Genomic DNA, 26006 nt, shown 5'->3' with positions numbered 1-26006 from the left:
ACCACTACATACTGTACCATAGGGGATTTTACACCCTTCGGGCTGTTTGCTCAAGAAGTGTGGACTTGCCCCTAAAAACTTTTGCCGTCGTAAATGAGGCAACGAATGCAAGTTACTTCAACAAAAATCAAAGTGATTCGATATCAGGTCTTAAAGTGAACTTATCCGAAATTCTGTGTGGGAGGTACCGGATAGAGTGGATAAATATAGTCCAGATTTGAACCTGATCTACATCTGGTATATATTAGGATGTGTAAAGTATGGACCAATTCGGCCGCTCCCTTCAAGAGTTACCGTACGAACAATTTATCCGAACATTATTGAACTTTTGTGGGGGAGGTACCTAAAGGAGTGGACCGATATGGCTTATCTTCAAACTTAAATTATGTTTTGACAAAATATTACGAAGGTCATATTTTGGACCGAATCGGCAGATCCGTTCGAGAGTTATTTTGCGCTCCAACCACCTCACATATGGGTTTTTTGCAACTTTCATGCTATTTTCCCAGGAAGTATGGACTTGCCCCTGGTGAAACTTGTACCGTCGTATGGAGGGCAGTGAATACAAGTTGCTAAAACAAAAATCAAAGCGATTCGAGAGATGGCCCTAAAATGAACTTTTCCGAAATTTTGTGTTGGAGGTACCCGAAGAAGTGGACCTATTGAGACCATATTGGAACCTCATATTACTCTGGTAGAAATTTTACGCTATACAAAGTATGGACCGAATCGGTCACTCCCTTCAAGAGTTATCGTGCGCACAAACTTTCCGAATATTTTCGAACTTTTGTGGGGGAAGTACCGGAAGAAGTGGACTGATATAATCCATCTTCGAACTTAAACTAAGTTTGGGCAAAATATTACGAATGCCAACTTTTGAACCGAATCGGTTACTCCGTTCGAGAGTTATCGTGCGCTCCAGCCAGCAGGACAGACAGACAGACGGACGGACATGGCTAGATCGACTCCAAATTGTCTAGGCATACATCAGGTTCGAATATGGATTATATCGGTCCACTCCTTCAGGTACTTCCCACACAAAATTTGAAATAAGTGCAGTTTAGAGAAACCTCACGAATCGTTATGACATTTTTTGTAACAGGATGTTCGTGCGGCCCCCGTTACGTCATTGTAATTTTTTTCGAGGGCAAGTCCATAGTTCACGAGACAATGGCGCATAACCTAAAAAAAAAAAAACGCTGCACTATGTCGCGAGTTCAAATAAACCGTGGCCAAATATAAAACGAGTTGGCGTTGTCAGATGAATTTTGGTATAAATACTTATAGTTCACTGACAATGTGGAGAGCAACAAAATTGGGAAGGTCCGGTCCACGTTTTGGGATAGTCCCCATGCAACGTTACTTCTTAATGTTTCGGTATTTTGAATATTTTAGCTAAACTTATCAACCAAATTGGTTGAATTTTGAGATGCGGGGTTTTCACTTAAAAAAAAACTTTTCCGATAAAAATTATGGACATAGGTCCACGTTTTGATATAGACCCCATATCACGGTACCTCCCGGTATTCGGAATTTTGAAGATTTTACATATGTTTCAAGCTCAAATACGCCCGATTTTCGGTATTTTCAAGGTTTTAGCCACATTAAACAATCACTGTCTTCGCCAGATCTTTCGAAATATTTTTACAGAGGATTGTTGGTGTTGGTTCAATTTTCGGGTTTTTAAGGTTTTAGCCACATTATCCAGCCAAAATTACAGAAATTTGGTGTTCAGTCTTCATATATTTTTGTGAGTTTATTGAATTCATCAAAATTTTGTCTTCAAATAAGAGAATTTTCCTTAAACATTTTTTGACCGATTAATGGTCAATAAACGGACCATTTTTTGTTATTAAAAAGAAATTTTGACTTTGTATTCTTTTCCTTGACGGTGCATTCTTTTTCGGCGACAAGTCCATACTTTTTGAGATAATGGCCCTGGAGCTCCAAAAAAATCTGCCGGGACTAACTAAACTTGGTTGTGCCTAACATAACACTCGCGTACATACTTGGATTACGTCCAAATATGGAACGTACATCATACCATTCCTTAGGGTATCTTCCACACAAAATTTGGAACATGTAAAGTTTAAGGTTTCTTTATACGCCCAGCATTTATGATAACGAGGGTATATACACTTGCATAAGCGCAAAATGTGCCTCATCGAAATAATGGTTTTATACCCCAAGTATGTTTGGACGAAACGTGTTTCAGACAATTTGGAGTCGATTTATCAATGTCCGTCCGTCTGTCTGTCTGTCTGGCTGGTGCGCACGATAACTCTCGAACGGATGAACCGATTTGGTCCAAAATTTGGCTTTCGCAATATTTTGCCCAAACTTAGTTTAAGTTCGAAGATGGGTTATATCTGTCCACTCCTTCCGGTACCTCCCCCACAACATTTCAGAAATGTTCGGAAAATTTCTGCGCACGATAACTCTTGAAGGAAGTAACCGATTTGGTCCATACTTTGCACATCGTGAAATTTCTACCAGACTTAGATGAAGTTCCAATATGAACTCAATCGGTCCATTCCTTCGTGTACCTCCCACACAAAATTTCGGAAAAGTTCAGTTTAGGAACAGTTCACGAATTGCTTCGATTTTGGTTGTATCAACTTCCATGCACTGCCCCCCATATAACGGTATAAGCTTCACCAGGGGCAAGTCCAAGTCCTCAGAAAATAGCCTGAAAGGTACAAAAAAGCCCTATGACACCCTGTGTACTGGTTGGAGCGCAAGATAACTCTCGAACGGATCTGCCGATTCGGTCCAAAATTTGGTCTTCGTAATATTTTGTGAAAACTTAGTTTAAGTTCGAAGATAAGTCATATCGGTCCACTCCTTCAGGTACCTCCCCCACAAAAGTCCAAAAATTATCGGCAAAATTGTGCGCACGATATCTCTTGATGGGAGTGACCGATTTGGTTCATACTTTACACATCCTAAAATATCTACCAGATATAGATCAGTTTCGAATATGGACTATATTTGCATTTGTTGCCTCAATTACGGCAGTAAAAGTTTTATCAGGGGCAAGTCCATACTTCTTGAGAAAACAGCCCGAAAGTTGTAAAAACCCCCTATGGCACCATATGTATGTAGTGGCTGGAGGGCTCGAACCGAATATATTACCGAATATAGCTATATTATGTTTTTCGCAGGCTAGTGTGATAAAAAAAGCCCTATCTATCGATATCCCCCGCAAATTTTTGAGCTTTAATCCTATCCATACTTTTGTCGGTGCATACGGTAAAAATTTTGAAAACCCCCCTAAATACATAAGTTTTTTTTTTGGGAAAAAAGTATTTCATGCTGAGGGTATATCTCTGTCGGCAAAGCCGACTGATACTTTTTTACTTGTTTTATTTTATTATTAATTATTTATTATTGTTATTGTTAAAAAAATTTTTTGTAATTATTTTTGTATTTTGAGTGCCACCGTGGTGCAATGGTATGCACAGCCGCCCTGCACGCAGAAGGTCGTGGGTTCGATTTCCCGGCTAGGCAACATCAAATTTTCAACGGTGGCAAAATACCCCTCAGTAATGTTGGCGACATTTCCTGAGTATTTCAGCCATGTAAAACTTTTCTACAAGTGGTGTCTTAGGACACGCCGCACAGTGTTGCCGCTTCCATACAAAAGTGGACAAAAATAGAAGGAGTTGACCTAGGTTGATGAATTTTTGCACAAGTACTTGTAAGGGCATAGGAATGAAAAATTTCAACTTTAGTCCATATCGGTTCAGATTTGGATATAGCCCCCATATATATCTTTCTCCGATTTTGCTATAACTCGGTCAATTTTGATCGAATAGCCTTCAAATTTAATATGTAATATTTTCTTGGGCCCCTGAGTATCTCTACCGATTTTCACAAAAATCGGTTCAGATTTGAATATAGCCCCCGTATATATCTTTCCCCGATTTTGCTATAACTCGGTAAATTTTGATCGAATAGCCAAATCTGAACCGATTTTTATGAAAATCGGTGAACCTATTCAGGGACCTAAGAAAATATCACATATCAAATTTGAAGGTTATTCGATTAAAATTGACGGAGTTATAGCAAAATCGGGGAAAGATATATATTTGGGCTATATCCAAATCTGAACCGATTTCTTTGAAAATCGGTAGAGCTACTCAGGGGCTTAAGAAAATATTACGTATTAAATTTGAAGGCTATTCGATCAAAATTGACAGAGTTATATCAAAATCGGGGAAAGATATATATGGGGGCTATATCCAAATCTGAACCGATTTTTGTAAAAATCGGTAGAGCTACTCAGGGGCCTAAGAAAATATTACATGTTAAATTTGAAGGCTATTCATCAAAAATTGAGCGAATTATAGCAAAATCGGGGAAAGATATATATAAGGGGCTATATCCAAATCTGAACCGATTTTTGCTAAAATCGGTGAAACTATTCAGGAGCCTAAGAAAATAACACATACTAAATTTGAAGGCTATTCGATCAAAATTGAACGAGTTGTAGCAATATTGGGAAAAGATATATATGGGGGCTATATAAAATCTGAACCGATATATCTCAGAAGGTTGCAAGGTTGATTTGGAAGATATGTCCAATTAACGGAAAACAGGAGCCAAGGTGGCAATAGGTGGCAATCAAATGATCTGCTCTACTAAATATTAAGAATTTTGAATTTTTTTATCAAATTTAAATTTTGATTTCTTGATAACGGTACATTGTCCATGTGCACTTAATGTCAACTTTTTGTACTAAAACGTTATATTTATAGCCCACTCATCAAATCCCCATCCAAAACTTTAAGTATTATCAACAAATTTTTCAGAAAAGGTTATTTTAAATGTCGCCTAATTTTTATATGATTATCGCCTTAGATTACTTGGGAAATATTTTTCATATTTAAAGAGCTATAACTTCATTATGGATGCACATATCGACAAAATTCTTTCAGATACCTTGTATCGGAGGTGTTTACTGTAAGAAAAAAAACATAAACATATGTAAAAGTTAACATCACATTTTTTGATTTTTGTCCACGCGGAAACACTGTGCGCCGTTCGGACTCGGCGATAAACTGTAGGTCCCTTATCATTGAGCTAATATGAATCGGGGGCACTCATTGATATGCGAGAAGTCTTCCTTGTCCCTTCCGGGATGTTTTATTATTATATTTTTATTATATTATTATCATTATTATAATTATTACTAATATTGCAATTATTGTTTTTTTATTATTAATATATTATTAATATTTGTTTTTGCTATTATTTTAAAAGATAAAAGTACTATTGTTATTATTATAATTATTATTAATAATAGCTTTTATTTTATTATAATTTTTATAATTATTTTTATTTTATTATTGTTTTAATTAATTAATATTATAATTTTTATTATCATAAGTATTATTTTTTTTTTTATTTTTTCATTATTATTATTTTTATTAATTTTGTTTTTACTATTATTTTTTAATATTATAATTATTGAATTTTTATAATAATTGCTTTTATTTTATTACTATTTTTTTAAATATAACAATTTGTAGAATTATTTGTTTATTTCAATTATTATTATTTTTAAAATGTTTGTTTTTTTATTATTTTTATAGTCATTATTAATATTTTTATTATTATTATAATCTTATAATCGTTATTTTTATTATCATTATTATTTTTATCATTATAATTCTTTTTAATGTATTAATTTGTTATTATTATTTTTATCATAAGTTTTTTTTTTATTATTTTAAGAGAATTCAAAAAAATCTATAGACCAATCGGTGTAACTGGAGAATAACGGGATCATATAAACCATGAGCTAGCTATTCTGGTCATCAATGTGAATGGAGATTCGAATTCACACATACTGACAATTTGAAAAGATATAAAAAAGAAGTCATAACCTCGATTGAAGGCCCAACTAAAGAAAAATATATCGGAAGTAGGTCTCAATAGGAGTACAGAGGCGTTTGGAAGTCTATACTAAGTTCCACTGAAGGAACAAACCTTCTCTCAAAGCTACCCAAGTAATTTGTAAAAATAAAATATTAGTATTTAGGTACTTACATTATTTTTATGTAACGTTTTCAAATGGTTTCCTGAAAAGAAATAAATAAAAAATATATTAAATAAGTTAGTTTTGTTGGTTTGGAGAAGGATAGTATATAACTATAGCTAAAATTATAAAAGAGGTGAAAGGATTGCAATCGAATCGATTCATGACATTAAAGCATGATTTCAAAAAAAAAAAAAACAGGACAAGATTACAGCGCTATCTAGACGTCAAAACAACTGTTATTGCACATAATGAAATATTTAAAAGTTCATGATTTCGGACTTTAATGGCTTGTTTCAATAAGACGTTTCGAATACAAATGCGTTCGAAATGTACTGCCAAACTTCTGTTTTTGGAAATATATTTGATACATTTTTGTTTTCAATCAAACATTTTCTACAACAACAGGAGTTTGGTAGTAATTCGAACGAATTTAAATTCGAATTGCCTTTGAGAAACAGGCCGAAGTCCAAGCACTCATTCAGTCCAAATTCAACTTCAATATTTTTTCTTCTACAACAACATCGTCTGTTCTTCCATAACAAAACTCTACCAAAACACACATTTTCCCTAACTTTCCATACCACTCCTACCCCCTCGATTTCAATTGAAATAAATATATTTTGAAAATACATGACATATCAACTCATCTTTCAGAGACTATAAACATTTTGTGTGAGTGGGTTATGATTTTGGGGGGGCTTTCTTGCATTCATTTCTTCCATTCGTTCGTGCGTTCGATCATCGTTCTTCTTCCTTCATACGTTTCATACAAAATAATTAATTCATTAATCGAAAATAACATTCATTACACATTATGTTCTTCTTTCAGTTCAAATTGTAAAATTTGTATGTGTAGTATTTAATTAAACGAAATATGTCATATGTTCGTTCGTTCATTTCAAACGAACAAGAAACACGAATGTTAATTAAATGTTTAATTTCTATGCCCACTTTTTCGTCTAGTTTTGGATGGAGTAGAAGAACAACAACTAATGAGGGGTGTTGCTTCATCACAAGTTTCAAAAATGAAAAGAAAAATTTGGAAATTGTCAGGCAATAACACCCACTTAAATATTGTGTGGAAAAATTTTGAAAATCGAAACAAGTCGTATGTCATCAACATACACAAAATTATTACATGAAATTATTCCAAAGAAACAAAAAAGGATTTTGACGCCACTCAGACCAGGCCAGCCATCCAGCCAAGGGGTAAGTGAAACGCCTTGTTTTACTTGGTCGTTGGGTCACAACATATGGAACCATGTGTGTGTGTCGGTTTGTTGTTTGGCTCAGTAGGGATGCCTTTGCATTGCACATTGTGAACCTTTCACTCTCTCACGCACATAATTCACTCTCTGCTCCTACAACACACATTAGATATATGAACCCATAAATTATTATCCTGTCAAATTATGTGTCATACTTTGTAGTGAAGAACATTATGGGTTATCAAAATTCCAAGAGCTGGTGCTGCTGCTGCTGATAGAGAGATAAACTCCAGACATATGTTACAGTATGGTCAACGCAGCAACAAAAATTTGAGACAATGTGGGAGCATCCTTTTTGTTGGAGTCATTTTTTCCACAGAAACATGATTTAGTGATAAGGATAATGTTAAACAGAAGGTTCCTCTTGTTGTTGTAGTTTTTTGGTTGCTGAAAAACAAGCAATAATCCTTGTTCAAAACGCCCCAACACCATTTAAGAGAGTAGAGTGAGTAGTTCCCAGGAGTTGGGGAGAAAGTAATAAAAAAGGACTTAGTTTTTTAACACCTTGTCTAGTAGCTGGTAAGGCACATATTTTTCACACTTCACAAGTGACTAAGATTGGCTGTGGGGGGCTACTTAACAGCAACAGATTTTTTCCCAAGGAAACAAAAAAGAAGAAGAGCTTAAGGCAATGGCAAGAAACCTGACAATTTTTGTCAGGATAACAAACACCTGGTCCTCTTTTCTTTTTTTATCCCTGTAATTAAGGATTAGCCGGCTTATTTTCTGCCTTATGTTTACCAGTCCCAGATTTTTTGAAGTACCTTTTTTTCTTTAGCTTTTCTTTATTGAATTTAAAAAGAGTTTTCTTCTATTTTTTGATACTTTCTTTAATTCTTCTACCCAAAATTTCATTTTATTTCCCGTGTTTTTTTTCGTTAGCAAATTTCCGCTTCAATGAATTCAATTTCAAATCGACTGCCACAGACAATGAATGGCAAAATGTTGCGTATTTCTGGTTATTGTCATTTCTTTGACATTCGCACCGACACAGCTTCACAGTGGATGAATGAATTTCTTTCTCTTTTTGGATCGAAAAGAAATTCCACGTTACGTTTTTCTTTTTGTGGGGTTTCTTCCTTTGCTTTATTTGATTTGAAACAAAAGAATTTCCTTTACGACAACATATGGATGGCAGAAAGAAAAGAAACGCCAAGGCAGGCAGGAAGGCGTGTAAGTATGGTGGGAGGATTTTTGGCCCGTTGTTTGATAGGAGACCGGAAAATTCGATTGTATTCCATTAATTGATACATATGTAAGAGAACATTTTAATTGGTTTTCTTTTCGATACAAATTTTCGTAGAAAATTGTAATAAGAATCGAAATTGAGCAAGAGCAGAGGGGAGCAAAAAAAATGGTCGCATTTATTTCCATTTAAATTTGTTATTATCAAGAAAAGTAAAGAGCAGATAATAAGGGACAGAACATAAGTGCCACAAAGAGTATTTCAATGTTGAAATACAATTTTTTTTTAATTTGCTATAAATCATGTTTGAATATGATGTTCATCATCTCGTGGGACCAAAATATCAAATAAAAAAATATTCCAATTAAATCTGATAGAAAATAATAACTGCGATTACTTTTATATATAATTTTAATGTAGCTTTTTTATTATAATAAATATTGTAAATAAATAATACCATGTTCACCATGTCGAGGGACCAAAATACCAAATTAAAAAAAATTCATTTAAAATTGATAGAAAATAATAACCAATTTTTTTTTGAAATTTTGCCTGTTTTGGGCGAAGATTGTTTTTAATGATTTTTATTAATTCTAGGACAGAGAAGCCATTCGACAGTCTATACGTCTGAAGAGCTGCTTAACCAACAGCGAAACCAGGTAACGTAATTTGGTGACTGTGTGAGTTGGCTTTCCTTTTTCACTTGCAAAAAATTTCCGATCATCAAGCTTAACTCTTAAAGAGAAAATTAATAAAAATAACCACAATTATTTAAAATAAATTTTGTAAAAGTATGAATTTGTGCTCGAAGGACCAACATTTTAAACCAAAATAAGAAATATGAAAAAATAAATCAATTAGCCGCAGCTAAGGCTATTGTTATTTTTATATTGGTATTTTATTTTGAGAAAATCCGTTGGCCTTTTTTGCGTTTTAGTTTTACAGAATTTTGTCGCTAACGGCAAAAAAAATTACAGAATCCCACTACAGCTTTGAAAAGAGTTTTTAGTCTTCTGGAGAAGAATTTTAGGCGTTAAAAAAAGAATATTATTTTGTCTTCGCATGTTTAATGATTTTTTTTAATTCTAGGACAGAGAAGCCATTCGACAGTCTATACGTCTGCAGAGCTGCTTAACCAACAGCGAAACCAGGTAACGTAATTTGGTGACTGTGTGGTTTGGCTTTACTTTTTCACTTGCAAAAAATTTCCGATCATCAAGCTTAACTCTTAAAGAGAAAATTAATAAAAATAACCACAATTATTTAAAATAAATTTTGTAAAAGTACGAATTTGTGCTCGAAGGACCAACATTTTAAACCAAAATAAGAAATATGAAAAAATAAATCAATTAGCCGCACCTAAGGCTATTGTTATTTTTATATTGGTATTTTATTTTGAGAAAATCCGTTGGCCTTTTTTGCGTTTTAGTTTTACAGAATTTTGTCGCTAACGGCAAAAAAAATTACAGAATCCCACTACAGCTTTGAAAAGAGTTTTTAGTCTTCTGGAGAAGAATTTTAGGCGTTAAAAAAAGAATATTATTTTGCCTTCTCTGAGAAGACATTTTGGTAGTGTATGATAAGGCCTTTTGGTCTTCTATGAGGAGACTATCTGTCTTTTAATAGATTAATTGTTGGTCTTCTAAGAGAAGATCTTTGATTTTCTATGGGAAGACTTTTGGTCTTCTGTCGGATGACGTTGGGTATTCTGTGAGAAAAACGTTTGGCCCTATAAGTGAAAAATGTTTGATCTTCTATGAGAAATCTGTTTGTCTTCTACGAGGAAACCTTCTGTCTTTTATGGGATAAATTTTGTTAGACTTCGCGTCTTTTTTGAAAAGACTATTGACCTCATGTGAGAGGATGACCTCCGACCTTCTAAGAAAAGACTTTAAGGCCCTCTTTGATAAGAATATATTTATTCCTTCTTTGAGAATAGCTATAAGCCTTCTATGAGTAGAGAATATTATTTTGTCTTCTCTGAGAAGACATTTCGGTAGTGTATGATATGGCCTTTTGATCTTCTATGAGGAGACTATCTGTCGTTTAATAGATTAATTGTTGGTCTTCTAAGAAAAGATCTTTGATTTTCTATGGGAAGACTTCTGCGGAAAGACATTTGGTCTTCTGTCGGAAGACGTTTGATATTCTGTGAGAAAAAATTTTGGCCCTATAAGTAAAAACTTTTTTATCTTCTATGAGAAATCTGTTTGTCTTCTACGAGGAAACCTTCTGTCTTTTATGGGATAAATTTTGTTGGACTTCGGGTCTTTTTTGAAAAGACTATTGACCTCATGTGAGAGCATGACCTCCGGTCTTCTAAGAAAATACTTTAAGGCCCTCTTTGATAAGAATACTCTTATTCCTTCTTTGAGAATAGCTTTAAGCCTTCTATGAGTAGACCTTAAGTCCTTCTATGAGGAGACCTTTACTCTATCTTCTGGTCTTCTATAAGAAGATCTTCAGATCTTTAATAAAAATACATTAAGGTATTCTGTAAGAAGACGTTTAGGCCTCAACCGCAAAACCTTAAGGCATTTCATAACATTATCTTTAAACCTTCTATAAGCGGATCTTTCGGCCGTCTGTTAGAAAACCTTTAGGGCTTCCACAAAACGTCCTTTTAATCTATGACTACGACTCTATGACTTTTTTCTAGGTTTTGAACATTGGCCATTTTTAAGAACCCAGCAAAATGTTCGATGCCAAAGATGCCATTCAATCATGGGTGCAAGTGATCTGGAATGTCATCTTTTTAGCATCTTCATCGATGAATTTTATATGAGCGTGGACCCCAAAAGATGCTATTCATTTGTGGATCCAAAGCATGCCATTTACACCAATACTTTGACATGCCATTTTCATCAATGCTTGAGCATGTCATTTTCACCAATGCTTTGGAATGTAATTTTCACCAACTGTTTGTAATGATATTATGATTGCGACCAGAGTTTTAGCAACGTTGGTTGTGATTTCGAGTCTCCGACAACATCAAGCCTATTGTAAATAATTAATCTTATATATTAAAAAAAATCTTTATAAATAAAAACACAAAATTCATCTCTGGATGGAATGGGTTCAAATGCTGATGAAAAGATCTGATCTTTCACGACTTCCTTTGCATGGATTCAATTGCTGATGAAAAGATCGGATCTTTCACGACTTCCTTTTCATTGGTTCAAATGCTAATGAAAAGATCGAACCTTTCACGACTTCGTTCGAACCAATGCAAAAGATGCCATGAAATCACGTCATCGCATGGAACCCATTCCTTCAAATTTTGCTGGGAACATTTGTTTGGCGTATTGTGAGACGACGCTTTGGTGTTCTATGAAAAGACATTTTTTCCTGTGGGAAGCGGTTTTCAGTCAGAAGGCGTTTAGTGGTCAGAGAGATCATTGTTGGGTCTTGTAGAGGAAATGAGTTGAGGCTATATCGGTCCACTACCTCCCCCACTCCCCCGCAAAACTTCAAACATTTGAGCACGATAACTCTTGAAGGGAGTGACCGATGTAATCTATACTTTGCACATCCTAATATATCTACCAGATATAGATCAGGTTCGAATATAGACTATATTTGTCTACTCTTTCTGGTACCTCTCACACAAAATTTCGGATAAGTTCACTTTAAGACCTGCTCTCGAATCACTTTGATTTTTGTTGAAGCGATTTGCATTCGCTACCTCCATTACGACGGTAAAAGTTTTCTCAGGGGCAAGTCCATATTTCTTCGGAAAACAGCCCAAAAGGTGTAAAAAACCCCTATGTCACCATATGTGGCGGTCGGAGAGCACGGTAACTCTCGAACTGTTCAGCCGATTTGGTCAAACATTTGGTATTCGACATATTATATCCAAACTTAGCTTCATGGACAATACCGGTCCACAACTTCCGGTACTTCTCCCCAATATTTAAAAAGGTCACTAAAATGCTAGGACGATATCACTTGAGTGGGGCAAAGCCGACTGACATTTTTTTACTTGTTTTTCTTTATTATTTATTAATTGTTTTCTAGTTAGACATCGGTAAGCTGCAATCACAACAGATAGCAACAGCATATTCCACTCAGCTAGCCCAATTGCTTAATCAAAGCACTCCTCATCCCGATAACATATCAACGCAATGGCAAAGTATTGCCCATTCCATGCAAACAGCCGCAAAATCCATACTTGGATACCAGAGACCTCCACCAAGGAATCCATGGTATGTTGAGGAGTGTCGTGCTGCCACCGAAGAGAAAAATGCGGCATATAAGGCTACTTTACAATCCGTAACTATGCGTAGCGCACAAGAGAGATATCGGGAGAAAAGGAGAGAGGAGAAACGTCTTTTCCGCAGGAAAAAGAGAGAGATGGAAAAGCGGGAGTATGAAAAAATCGAGATGTACAGGAACCAGAATAAAGTCCGAAAATTCTACCAAAGAGTCAAGCATCAAACTGATGGCTTTGGTACAGGCACATTCTCCTGTAGAGATCAGCAAGGTAATTTGGTAACTAATACAGATAGTGTGCTCAGGATACGGAAAGAACATTTTTCAAAACTGTTGGTATCCAATAGCAGCGAAGACGACGAAGATACCACAGACCCAATCCCAGAAGATGGTATTGAATGTATACCGCCCAGCCAAGATGAGGTAAAGACAGCAATAAATCGGCTGAAGAATAATAAGGTAGCAGGAGCCGATGGCCTACCAGCCGAGCTGTTCAAAACCGGTGTATTCATCAGCTAGTTAGCACCATCTGGCAGGAAGAACGAGTACCCGAGTACCTGAGTATCCTGTGCCCAGTCCACAAGAAGGGAGATAAGACTGTATGATCTAACTATAGGGGCATAAGTCAACACCATATTGCCTACAAGATCGTGTCAGAGATATTGTGCGAACGACTAAAGCCTATGGTCAACGACATAATTGGACCATACCAATGCAGCTTTAGACCTGGTAAGTCCACCATTGACCAGATATTTACCTTGCGGCAAATCCTGGAAAAGACCCAAGAGATGCAGATCGACATCTACCACCTTTTTGTCGATTATAAAGCAGCCTTCGACAGCCCGCTGCGTTCAAAGGTATTCCATGCAATGTCTGAATTTGGTATCCCCGCAAAGCTCAACCGGCTTTGTAAAATGACTTTAACTGACACGAGGTCCTCAGTTAAAATAGCAAAGAACCTCTCCGAAGAGTTTTGTACCAAAAGAGGTTTCAGACAAGGAGACAGCCTTTCGTGTGATCTTTTCAACATCCTGCTGGAAAAGGTTATACGAGAGGCAAATGTCAAAAGAAGTGGCACAATCTACACCAATAGCCACATGTTACTTGCTTATGCTGATGATATAGACATCATGGGCCGATCAGTAAAAGAAGTAGTCGAAGGAGAATCTGCTAAAGTGGGTCTGGCGGTAAACGGTGAGAAGACAAAGTTAATGGTGTCGACGCGCAATGCGTCCATTGAGCTCGGACCAACTGTGGAAGTTGGTTCCTATAATTTTGAGGTAGTAAAAGACTTCGTCTACCTCGGCACCTCCGTAAACACAACAAACGACATCAGTTGTGAAATAAAAAGAAGAATTGTATTGGCCAAAAGATGCTACTTTGGTTTAAGTAAGCAGTTCAAAAACAAAGCCACATCTCGTCAAACAAAAATAACCCTCTACAAAACACTGATACTACCCGTGCTTATGTATGGCTCCGAAGCCTGGGTACTTGCGCAAGCTGAAATGGCAGTGCTTGGTGTGTTTGAGAGAAAAATTCTTCGAAAGATCAACGGACCAATTGGCGTTGAAGGTGAATATCGACGTCGCATGAACAACGAGCTTTATCTGCTATACAACGACATCAATATAGTTAAACGCATCGAGATGCAGCGATTGCGTTGGCTAGGCCATATCATAAGAATGAGCGATGATGAACCCGCTAAAAAGGCGTGTATAAATACGGACCGCTTGGCGGTACACGCAGAATTGCCAGGCCAAGGAATAGATGGCGCAAACAAGTGGATGAAGAGATGAAAAGGCGCGGTATTCCAGAGTGCGAAGCAACAAATAAAGAGAAATGGAGATCTTTTCTTAGTTCGGCCTATGGAACAAATGTTCTGTAATGGGCCAGCTAAGTAAGTAAGTAAGTATTTAATTGTTTTATTTATTACAACCTAAGAATGTTTGCACACAAATTTGAAAATAAATTGAAACATATTTAATTTTAGTTTTAACTATTTGTATTCTATATCAATAGGCGTTTTACACGAAATTACCTCCGGAAGGATCAACTTGTTTTTTTTTTCAAAACCAGATATTTGCTATAGAAAGCTTTCAAACACTAGATGTAGTTGTGGTATGAAAAACTTGTTGCCTAATTTTGATTCATTTCAGAAGACCACCGATTTATAGAACACAGCAGAATTATTGTCACTTTATGTTTTGAAATTTGCTTTATTTTATAATAATTATTAATTATTTTACAATAATTTAATCTGTGTTACACAAAACAATTTTTTTTTTAACTTTTTGATTATTTTTGTATTTTATAATTTATATTTCACGTTAACTTCACTATAACAATTTCACAAAATTAAACAAAAACACTTTCAATATTTTAATTTATAATATTATTCTTATTTACTTATATTATATTTAAATTAATATTATTTTTTTTTTTTATTTATTAAAAAGAAATATTGTTTTCTTAATTTCACTTTATTTTCTTAAACCGAATGCCACAGGTCATCTGCAAGGCTGGAAGTTTACTAAACAAATGAAAAAAATATCAAATTTATTTCATCCAAAATAAAAGAAGAAAAATCTACGACACGAGCTCCACCACCCCACGCTTTCACCCCCTCCCTCCTCATCTCACAAAAACTATCCTTCCACATAATCCCCAACCAATCAATAAAACAAGAGATGTACTCGGTGTATGCATGGATGTTGGAAGTGGTATTGGAATTGAATGCAAAACAATCATGTCATCTCATGCTCGGATTCAAATAATTACCATTTGTTTATAAATAAATAACAAAATGACAACTAAATAAGCTCATTAGAGAGGAAGTCATCACCTTTTTGTGAGCCGGAAAATAAAATATGTTTTTTTTAACAAACAATCGAAATCCACCTACAGTCAACCACCACCACCCTCCCTCCTCACCCCAACCCCACTGCAAACAACAAATGATTTGTTTTCATTTCCTTTTTTGTGTTTTAAAAAATGAAAAAGGAACTAAAAATAAATTTAAAAAAATGCTTAGTAGGGATTTTCACATTTTTAATTTTAATTTTTTATGAACAAAAAAAAAACAATACAACAACAGCTTCATCAACAATAAAAAACGACATATTCCCAGAATAATCCTCTATATGGAAAATTTTTTCATTTTTTGAATTGGAGGTTCTTTAGAAAAAAATATCTATATTTGTAACAACAACAAGGAAAACATACATACATTTATTTGTATGTATGGTGATGGTGATGAGGATGTTTTGTTGTTTTGTTTTCCTCTGTGCCCTTCTTAACAATAATGGAAAATATCCATTAAATCCACTCCTGTGTTCACCGCCACCCCTCATATTTTCTCAATCTATTTGACAAATTTTAAAATAACTGTGAAAAACTCCACCTGTTTAAATATATACAAATTCTCATACACTCCCACTCGCCTGTACACAAACTTATCTCTACACGCGGAAAGCTTACATTGACATGTTAATGTGTGTAGAGTATTAACATCTGATGGACTTTTTTGATGTATAGTTGAAAATATGTTTTTTCGAAGAGGAAAGGGTGCGAGAAAGGCCCTGGAGGAGGGAGGCCTTTTGGTAAATCACACAATTGAAAAACACAACAAAGAAGACCCTTTGTTCTTCAAACAGAAAAACCTTTGGTCTTCTAAAAGAAGACCATTGGTCTTCTATAAGACGACCATTGGTCTTCTAAGTGAAGACCATTTGGTATTCTATTAGAAGACCCTTTACTCTTCTATGCGACAACCTTTGGTCGTCTAAAAAAAAGACATTTTGGACTTCCGTAAGAAGAGCCATTGGTCTTCTTAGAGAAGTCCCTATTGTCTTCTAAGAAACGACCCTGTGGTCTTCTAAGAGAAGACCCTGTGGTCTTCTTTGGGAAGGCCCTTGGGTCTTCTATGTGAAGACTCTTTTGATCTTCTCGAAGCCTTGAGAAGATCCTCGTGGTCTTCTTCCAGAAACCCTTTTGCATATCTTCGAAAATACCAAAAAAAATCGTATAGAAATTTACCGCTATAGCGGAAAATTTTCCTATAGAAATTTTAACGATATCGGATAAACTTCATATAGAAGTGTTATCGATATCGGAAAAGTTTGCTAAAGAAATTTTATCGATAAAAAAAATCGATCAAAATCTTATAGGAAATTGTTTCGATATAGATAAAATATTCCTATGAAATTTTATCATTATCGGAAAAATTTCCTATCGAAATTTTATCGATATCGACCAAAATTTCCTATAGAAGTTTTATCGATATCGGAAAAAATTCCTATAGAAATCTTATCGAAAATTTTCGTATAGAAGTTTTATAAATATCGGAAAAATTTCCTATAGAAATAATACCTACAGAAGTTTTATCGATATCGGAAATTTAATCGATATCGAAAAACATATCCTATAGAAATTTTATCGATATCGGAAAAATTTCCTATAGAAATTTTATCGATATCGGAAAAATTTCCTATAGAAATTTTATCGATATCCGAAAATTTTCTTTTAGAAATATTATCGATATCCGAAAAATTTCCTATAGAAATTTTATCGATATCGGAAAAATTGTATCGATATCGGAAAAATTTCCTATAGAAATTTTATCGATATCGGAAAAATTTCCTATAGAAATTTTATCGATATCGGAAAAATTTCCTATAGAAATTTTATCGATATCGGAAAAATTTCCTATAGAAATTTTATCGATATCGGAAAAATTTCCTATAGAAATTTTATCGATATCGGAAAAATTTCCTATAGAAATTTTATCGATATCGGAAAAATTTCCTATCGAAATTTTATCGATATCGGAAAAATTTCCTATCGAAATTTTATCGATATCGGAAAAATTTCCTATCGAAATTTTATCGATATCGGAAAAATTTCCTATGGAAATATAATCGATATCGGAAATTTTCCTATAGAAATTTTATCGATATCGAAAACAAAATTCCTGTAGCAATCGATATCCGTAAAATTTCCAAAAGAAATTTATCAATTTCCGAAAAGTTTCCGAAAAATGCCCTGAAAAATTGTCGATATTGAAAAAATTTCTATAGATTTTTTCTTCGATACATCGATTTCTATTGGAAATTTGGTCGATATATCAATAAATTTCTATAGGAAAAAGGTTTTCGATATATCGATAAATTTCTATAGGAAATTTTTTCAATATATCGATAAATGTCTAAGGGAAATTTTTTTCTCGATATATCGATAAATTTCTATAGGAAATTTTTCCATATATCGGTAAATTTATGTAAGAAATTTTTTCGATGTATCGATAAATTTGTATAGGAAATTTTTCGATAAATCGATCAATTTCTCTAGGAAATTTTTTCGATATATCGATAAATTTCTATAAGACATTCATTCGATTTATCGAACATTTCTATAGGATTTTTATCGGTATATTTATAAATTCCTGTAGTAAATTGTTTCGATATGTCGATAAAACTCTATGGAAACCTTTTTCGATACATCGATAAATTTCTAAAGGAAATTTTTCCCATATACAGACAAATTTCTATAGGAAATTTTGTCCCATATATCGGTAAATTTCTATAGGAGATTTTTCTATATCGATAATTTTTTTATGAAATTTTTTGGATATCGATAACTTTCTTAGGAAAAATTTCGCACATCGATAAATTTCTTTAGGACTATATTCGATATCGATAAATTTCTTTTGGAACATTTTCTGATATCGATACATTTTTAGGAAATTTGTCAGACACCAAAACGATTTCTATAGGAAATTTTTCCGATATCGATAAAATTTCTATAGGAAATTATTTCGACGTATCGATAAATTTCTATAGGAACTTTTCCCCATATATCAATAAAATTCTATAGGAATTTTTGTCCGATATATAGATTAATTCCTATAAGAAATTTTTTTGATATCGATAAAATTTCTATAGGAAAATTTTCCGATATCGATAAAATTTCTATAGCAAATTTTTCCGATATCGATAAAATTTCTATAGGAAATTTTTCCGATATCGATAAAATTTCTATTAGATATTTTTCCGATATCGATAAAATTTCTATAGGATATGTTTTACGATATCGAAAAAATTTCTATAGGAAATTTTTCCGATATTTTTCCGATATCGATAAAACTTCTATAGGAAATTTTTCCGATATCGATAAAATCTTTATAGGAAATTTTTCCGATATCCATAAAATTTCAATACGAAATTTTTCCGATATCGAAAAAATTTCTATAGGAAATTTTTCCGATATTTTTCCGACATCGATAAAACTTCTATCGGAAATTTTTTCGATATCGATAAAATCTCTATAGGAAATTTTTCCGATATCCATAAAATTTCAATAGGAATTTTTCCGATATCGATAAAATTTCTATAGGAAAATTTTCTAAAATTGATAAAATTTCTATAGGAAAATTTTCCGGTATTTTTCCGACATCGATAAAACTTTTCAGATATCGATAAAATTTCTATTGGAAATTTTCCGATATCGAAAAAATTTCTATAGGAAATTGTTCCGATATCGATAAAATTTCTATAGGAAATTTTTCCGACATCGATAAGATTTCTAGAGGAAATTTTTCCGATATCGATAAAATTGCTATAGGAAATTTTTCCGATATCGATGAAATTGCTATACGAAATCTTTCCGATAAACTTCTATCGGAAATTTTTTCGATATCGATAAAATCTCTATAGGAAATTTTACCGATATCAATAAAATTTCTACAGGAAATCTTTCCGATATCGATAAAATTTGTATAGGAATTTTTTCCGATATCGATAAAATTTCTATAGGAAATTTTTCCGATATCGATAAAATTTCTATAGGAAATTTTTCCGATATCGATAAAATTTCTATAGGAAATTTTTCCGATATCGATAAAATTTCTATAGGAAAATTTTCGGATATCGATAAAATTTCTATAGGAAATTTTTCCGATAACGCTAAAAATTCTATAGGAAATTTTTCCGATATCGATAAAATTTCTATAGGAAATTTTTCCGATATCGATAAAATTTCTATAGGAAATTTTTCCGATATCGATAAAATTTCTATAGAAATTTATCGATATCGGAAAAATTCGAAAAGTTTCCTATAGAAATTTAATTTTTTTTTTTGGTTTTCTAAGACAATATCTTTAGGTTACCTTTGTAGGCCTCTATAAGGCCTAAATTTCACTTATATTTCCACATTTCACTTTCTTCCCCTCCCCTGCATTTGGAACGGTTTTTTTTATTAACTTGTCTCTTCATGGGCTTTTGTTGTTTTTTTCTTTGTTTGTATTGTTTTTTTATGTTTCTGTTGGAGATTTACAACAATATTTGTCATAAAGTGAACTTAAAAACTTAATAATACTACAGCGGCAGCAACAACAACACCAACAACAGTATTAACACCCAAAGAAGCAGCATGTCAACAACAATTCCCTACAACGTCGCACACAACAACACAATGGTGGAGGAGTAGCAACACCAGGCGGCCACTCCATTCAAAAAGGTGTTATTTTTAGAGTTCATATATGTGGATGGTGATGTTGTTGTTGCTATTTGAGGGATTTTATGATTTATCTTTGGAACTGCGTTCAGAGGTCGTCCATAAAGTGGAGAATGATTTTTAACAAAAACAAAAGCCGACCGTATGACATGTCATCGGCAAAAGATGATGCATTGCCTGAATGCCTGGGATATAGTTAAAGGCGGAGGCGTATTGATGGAGGGGTGGGGAGAGGGGGAGGGAGGTGTATAACTTTAACAAACTTTAACCAAAACAAACAGATTTGTTTATTTGCTTTTGGACTTTGTGTGTACTTTGCCGCCGCCGTTGCCCGGCACTTTCGTTGACACGGCTGTGTTTTATTGAAGTTTTAACCTCTCTCACTTTCAGAAGAAGAAGAAGAAAAATCATCAAATAGCACTCAGCCTGCACAGCTTCTACATACATACAATATAACATGGAATATGTTTTTAAGCTTTATGAACATCCCATGCCCATCCATCCGTCCATATAAGGCTTAAGTATCTCTAAAACGAAAATTTGGTCCATTTGTAGTCTCAATAAAAGTATTTTTATTAGATTTCCAATTTTTCGGCATTTGAAGAGGATTTAAAAAAGGCAACTTTTTGACCTCCTCCCTCTTTCCCTGTCACTCACACAACACGACACAACACAACTATTTTGGTAGCTTGTTAGGAAACTGGAAATTTTGTAGTGTAGGGGGGAGGAGGAGGAGTGCTACATTTTCCATTATTGATGTTCCATTTCAGAGGCGAATAGTTTGGTGTAAACGACAGTTTTATATGAGATTTCTTTCAGCCATTGTTAAAACTACACATGTATATTGTTTGTATGCATGCTTGGATGTGGACAAAAGGAGAGGAGAGTTGGTGTGTTGGGCCATACAGGTTCCTGTGTTCCTTTTTTTAATTCACATTTCATTTCTTTATTCTTTGGCGAATAATTGAAAAACCCAATGAATTGTTCATCAAACCAACCAGCTCCCTGTTCTTAAGTTTGAGATTGAATAAAATCAAGGAGGCCTGTTTCAAGTGTCTGACGAGAAAATAACAACAGATGATGATGCCGATGATGATGAGGAGGAATACTACAATGCACCAAACAATAAAAAATCTCCCTTCTTTCTGAATTAAAATAAAAATCAAAATCACTTTTATTTCACCATTGACTGGTTTTTGGTTGGCATCAATGAATGGCGTTGAACACAGTGGGTTTCAACCACACCGCATGCCACCAACAATAATCGCCCGATAAAAGCTAACCTCAATAACAATGGCAAGCGTGTTAACTATCCGTAGATGAGTTTCATACAAAGAAGAAAAAACGCAACAACAACAAGCAAGTTGAAAATTAATCAAGAGGATTTGTAATGTTTCCAAGACAAGACAAAGAGTCAATCACAGATGTGGCATGACATAAGCCGATCCGCCGCTCGCTATTCAATAATAAACATGTGATTGATTTTTCAAAATATTGTATTTTTTGTTTTGCTTTTGTTTCTTAGTTCGGGGTTGGCAGGTCGTTTGTTCTTATGGAACAAAAAGAAAATAAACTTTTTGTAATCACTATTCCATAGATTTGGATATAATCCTCAACCCCTTGTTTGGGTAATTGTCCAGAAAAAAACGAAGGAATTTATTTGGTGATTACAAGGCATTATACCCTTGAGAGGGCAACGAGGGGTTTTTAAAAGCACAAATTTAAACATTTTTATTACAGAATGGAATTCGAAAATACTATATATTAATAGATCGATATGAAAAACTTTTAGATATCGATAATTTTTCTTTAGAAAAGTTTTCGATATACATAATTTTTCTTTAGAAAACTTTTCGATATCGATAATTTTTCTTTAGAAAAGTTTTCGATATCGATAATTTTTCTTTAGAAAAGTTTTCGATATCGATAATTTTTCTTTAGAAAAGTTTTCGATATCGATAATTTTTCTTTAGAAAAGTTTTCGATATCGATAATTTTTCTTTAGAAAAGTTTTCGATATCGATAATTTTTCTTTAGAAAAGTTTTCGATATCGATAATTTTTCTTTAGAAAAGTTTTCGATATCGATAATTTTTCTTTAGAAAAGTTTTCGATATCGATAATTTTTCTTTAGAAAAGTTTTCGATATCGATAATTTTTCTTTAGAAAAGTTTTCGATATCGATAATTTTTCTTTAGAAAAGTTTTCGATATCGATAATTTTTCTTTAGAAAAGTTTTCGATATCGATAATTTTTCTTTAGAAAAGTTTTCGATATCGATAATTTTTCTTTAGAAAAGTTTTCGATATCGATAATTTTTCTTTAGAAAGGTTTTCGATATCGATAATTTTTCTTTAGAAAAGTTTTCGATATCGATAATTTTTCTTTAGAAAAGTTTTCGATATCGATCATTTTTCTTTAGAGAAGTTTTCGATATCGATAATTTTTCTTTAGAAAAGTTTTCGATATCGATAATTTTTCTTTAGAAAAGTTTTCGATATCGATAATTTTTCTTTAGAAAAGTTTTCGATATCGATAATTTTTCTTTAGAAAAGTTTTCGATATCGATAATTTTTCTTTCGAAAAGTTTTCGATATCGATAATTTTTCTTTCGAAAAGTTTTCGATATCGATAATTTTTCTTTAGAAAAGTTTTCGATATCGATAATTTTTCTTTAGAAAAGTTTTCGATATCGATAATTTTTCTTTAGAAAAGTTTTCGATATCGATAATTTTTCTTTAGAAAAGTTTTCGATATCGATAATTTTTCTTTAGAAAAGTTTTCGATATCGATAATTTTTCTTTAGAAAAGTTTTCGATATCGATAATTTTTCTTTAGAAAAGTTTTCGATATCGATAATTTTTCATTAGAAATGTTTTCGATATCGATAATTTTTCTTTAGAAAAGTTTTCGATATCGATAATTTTTCTTTAGAAAAGTTTTCGATATCGATAATTTTTCTTTAGAAAAGTTTTCGATATCGATAATTTTTCTTTAGAAAAGTTTTCGATATCGATAATTTTTCTTTAGAAAAGTTTTCGATATCGATAATTTTTCTTTAGAAAAGTTTTCGATATCGATAATTTTTCTTTAGAAAAGTTTTCGATATCGATAATTTTTCTTTAGAAAAGTTTTCGATATCGATAATTTTTCTTTAGAAAAGTTTTCGATATCGATAATTTTTCTTTAGAAAAGTTTTCGATATCGATAATTTTTCTTTAGAAAAGTTTTCGATATCGATAATTTTTCTTTAGAAAAGTTTTCGATATCGATAATTTTTCTTTAGAAAAGTTTTCGATATCGATAATTTTTCTTTAGAAAAGTTTTCGATAGAAAAGTTTTCAATATCCATAATTTTTCTTTAGAAAAGTTTTCGATATCCATAATTTTTCTTTAGAAAAGTTTTCGATATCGATAATTTTTCTTTAGAAAAGTTTTCGATATCGATAATTTTTCTTTAGAAAAGTTTTCGATATCGATAATTTTTCTTTAGAAAAGTTTTCGATATCGATAATTTTTCTTTAGAAAAGTTTTCGATATCGATAATTTTTCTTTAGAAAAGTTTTCGATATCGATAATTTTTCTTTAGAAAAGTTTTCGATATCGATAATTTTTCTTTAGAAAAGTTTTCGATATCGATAATTTTTCTTTAGAAAAGTTTTCGATATCGATAATTTTTCTTTAGAAAAGTTTTCGTTATCGATAATTTTTCTTTAGAAAAGTTTTCGATATCCATAATTTTTCTTTAGAAAAGTTTTCGTTATCGATAATTTTTCTTTAGAAAAGTTTTCGATAATTTTTCTTTAGAAAAGTTTTCGATATCGATAATTTTTCTTTAGAAAAGTTTTCGATATCGATAATTTTTCTTTAGAAAAGTTTTCGATAATTTTTCTTTAGAAAAGTTTTCGATATCGATAATTTTTCTTTAGAAAAGTTTTCGATATCGATAATTTTTCTTTAGAAAAGTTTTCGTTATCGATAATTTTTCTTTAGAAAAGTTTTCGATATCCATAATTTTTCTTTAGAAAAGTTTTCGTTATCGATAATTTTTCTTTAGAAAAGTTTTCGATATCGATAATTTTTCTTTAGAAAAGTTTTCGATGTCGATAATTTTTCTTTAGAAAAATTTATTTTTCGATATCGATAATTTTTCGTTAGACATTTTTCGATAATTTTTCTTTAGAAAATTTGTCAATATCGATAATTTTTCTTTAGAAAATTTTTCAATATCGATAATTTTTCTTTAGAAAATTTTTCGACATCGATAATTTTTCTATAGAAAAATTTTCGATATCGATAATTTTTCTATAGAAAAGTTTTCGATATCGATCATTTTTCTTTAGAAAAGTTTTCGCTATCGATAATGTTTCTTTAGAAAAGTTTTTCTTTAGAAAAGTTTTCGATAATTTTTCTTTAGAAAAGTTTTCGATATCGATAATTTTTCTTTAGAAAATTTTTCGATATCGATAATTTTTCTTTAGAAAAGTTTTCGATGTCGATAATTTTTCTTTCGAAAATTTTTTGATATCGATAATTTTTCTTTAGAAAAATTTATTTTTCGATATCGATAATTTTTCGTTAGAAATTTTTCGATAATTTTTCTTTAGAAAATTTATCAATATCGATAATTTTTCTTTAGAAAATTTTTCAATATCGATAATTTTTCATTAGAAAATTTTTCGACATCGATAATTTTTCTATAGAAAAGTTTTCGATATCGATAATTTTTCTTTAGAAAAGTTTTCGCTATCGATAATGTTTCTTTAGAAAAGTTTTCGATAATTTTTCTTTAGAAAAGTTTTCGATAATTTTTCTTTAGAAAAGTTTTCGCTATCGATAATTTTTCTTTAGAAAAGTTTTCGATATCGATAATTTTTCTTTAGAAAAGTTTTCGATATCGATAATTTTTCTTTAGAAAAGTTTTCGCTATCGATAATTTTTCTTTAGAAAAGTTTTCGATATCGATAATTTTTCTTTAGAAAAGTTTTCGATATCGATAATTTTTCTTTAGAAAAGTTTTCGATATCGATAATTTTTCTTTAGAAAAGTTTTCGATATCGATAATTTTTCTTTAGAAAAGTTTTCGATATCGATAATTTTTCTTTACAAAAGTTTTCGATATCGATAATTTTTCTTTACAAAAGTTTTCGATATCGATAATTTTTCTTTAGAAAAGTTTTCGATATCTATAATTTTTCTTTAGAAAAGTTTTCGATATCGATAATTTTTCTTTAGAAAATTTTTCGATATCGATAATTTTTCTTTAGAAAATTTTTCGATATCCATAATATTTCTTTAGAAAATTTTTCGATATCGATAATTTTTCTTTAGAAAATTTTTCGATATCGATAACATTTTTTCAGAAATAATTTTTCTTTAGAAAATTGTTCGATATCGATAATTTTTCCTTAGAAAATTTTTATATATCGATAATTTTTCTTTAGAAAGACATTAATCGATACCGATAAATTTCTATAGGACATTTAACGATATAAAGGGATTTCATTGGGAAAGTTTTCAATAAATTTCCTATAGACATTTCCCAGAAACCCCCATAAATTGACCCAAGTTCTATGCACTTTATATGTATCTCTGGAAAACATTGAATTTTAATATTTCTTTGCTCTCCATTTCGAAAATCCTAAACAATTCCAATTGAAACTTACCAAATGTGGAGAAACAGAAATGTAGACATACCTGTAATAGAAGAACAAAAAAAATTAGTTCAATTTTTTATTTAAAATGTTCAAAACTTTTCTCCCACTTAGAGTATGCAATAGAGTCTT

The 26006-nt window shown here is 32.2% G+C and overlaps 1 protein-coding gene across 3 annotated transcripts in view; it reads right to left on the bottom strand.

Moving 5' to 3' along the window:
* The window catches only part of unc-5, a 181167-nt gene that overhangs the window by 88865 nt on the left and 66296 nt on the right, over positions 1-26006 (bottom strand). For 2 of the 3 annotated variants that reach the window (XM_073991365.1, XM_073991364.1), the window contains exon 2: positions 6055-6086. The gene's annotated coding sequence lies outside the window, so the exon portion shown is untranslated. Of the gene's footprint in view, positions 1-6054; positions 6087-25886; positions 25918-26006 lie in introns of all 3 variants that reach the window. The other variant, XM_073991363.1, reaches the window with a different exon arrangement.

The sequence above is a fragment of the Musca autumnalis genome, unplaced genomic scaffold (genome assembly GCF_047663935.1).
Source record: "Musca autumnalis isolate F117 unplaced genomic scaffold, ASM4766393v1 scaffold_5, whole genome shotgun sequence".
NCBI classification, from domain to species: Eukaryota; Metazoa; Arthropoda; class Insecta; order Diptera; family Muscidae; genus Musca; species Musca autumnalis.
The sequence above is the reverse complement of the archived record's forward strand: the minus strand, read 5'-3'. Positions and strand labels throughout refer to the sequence as shown.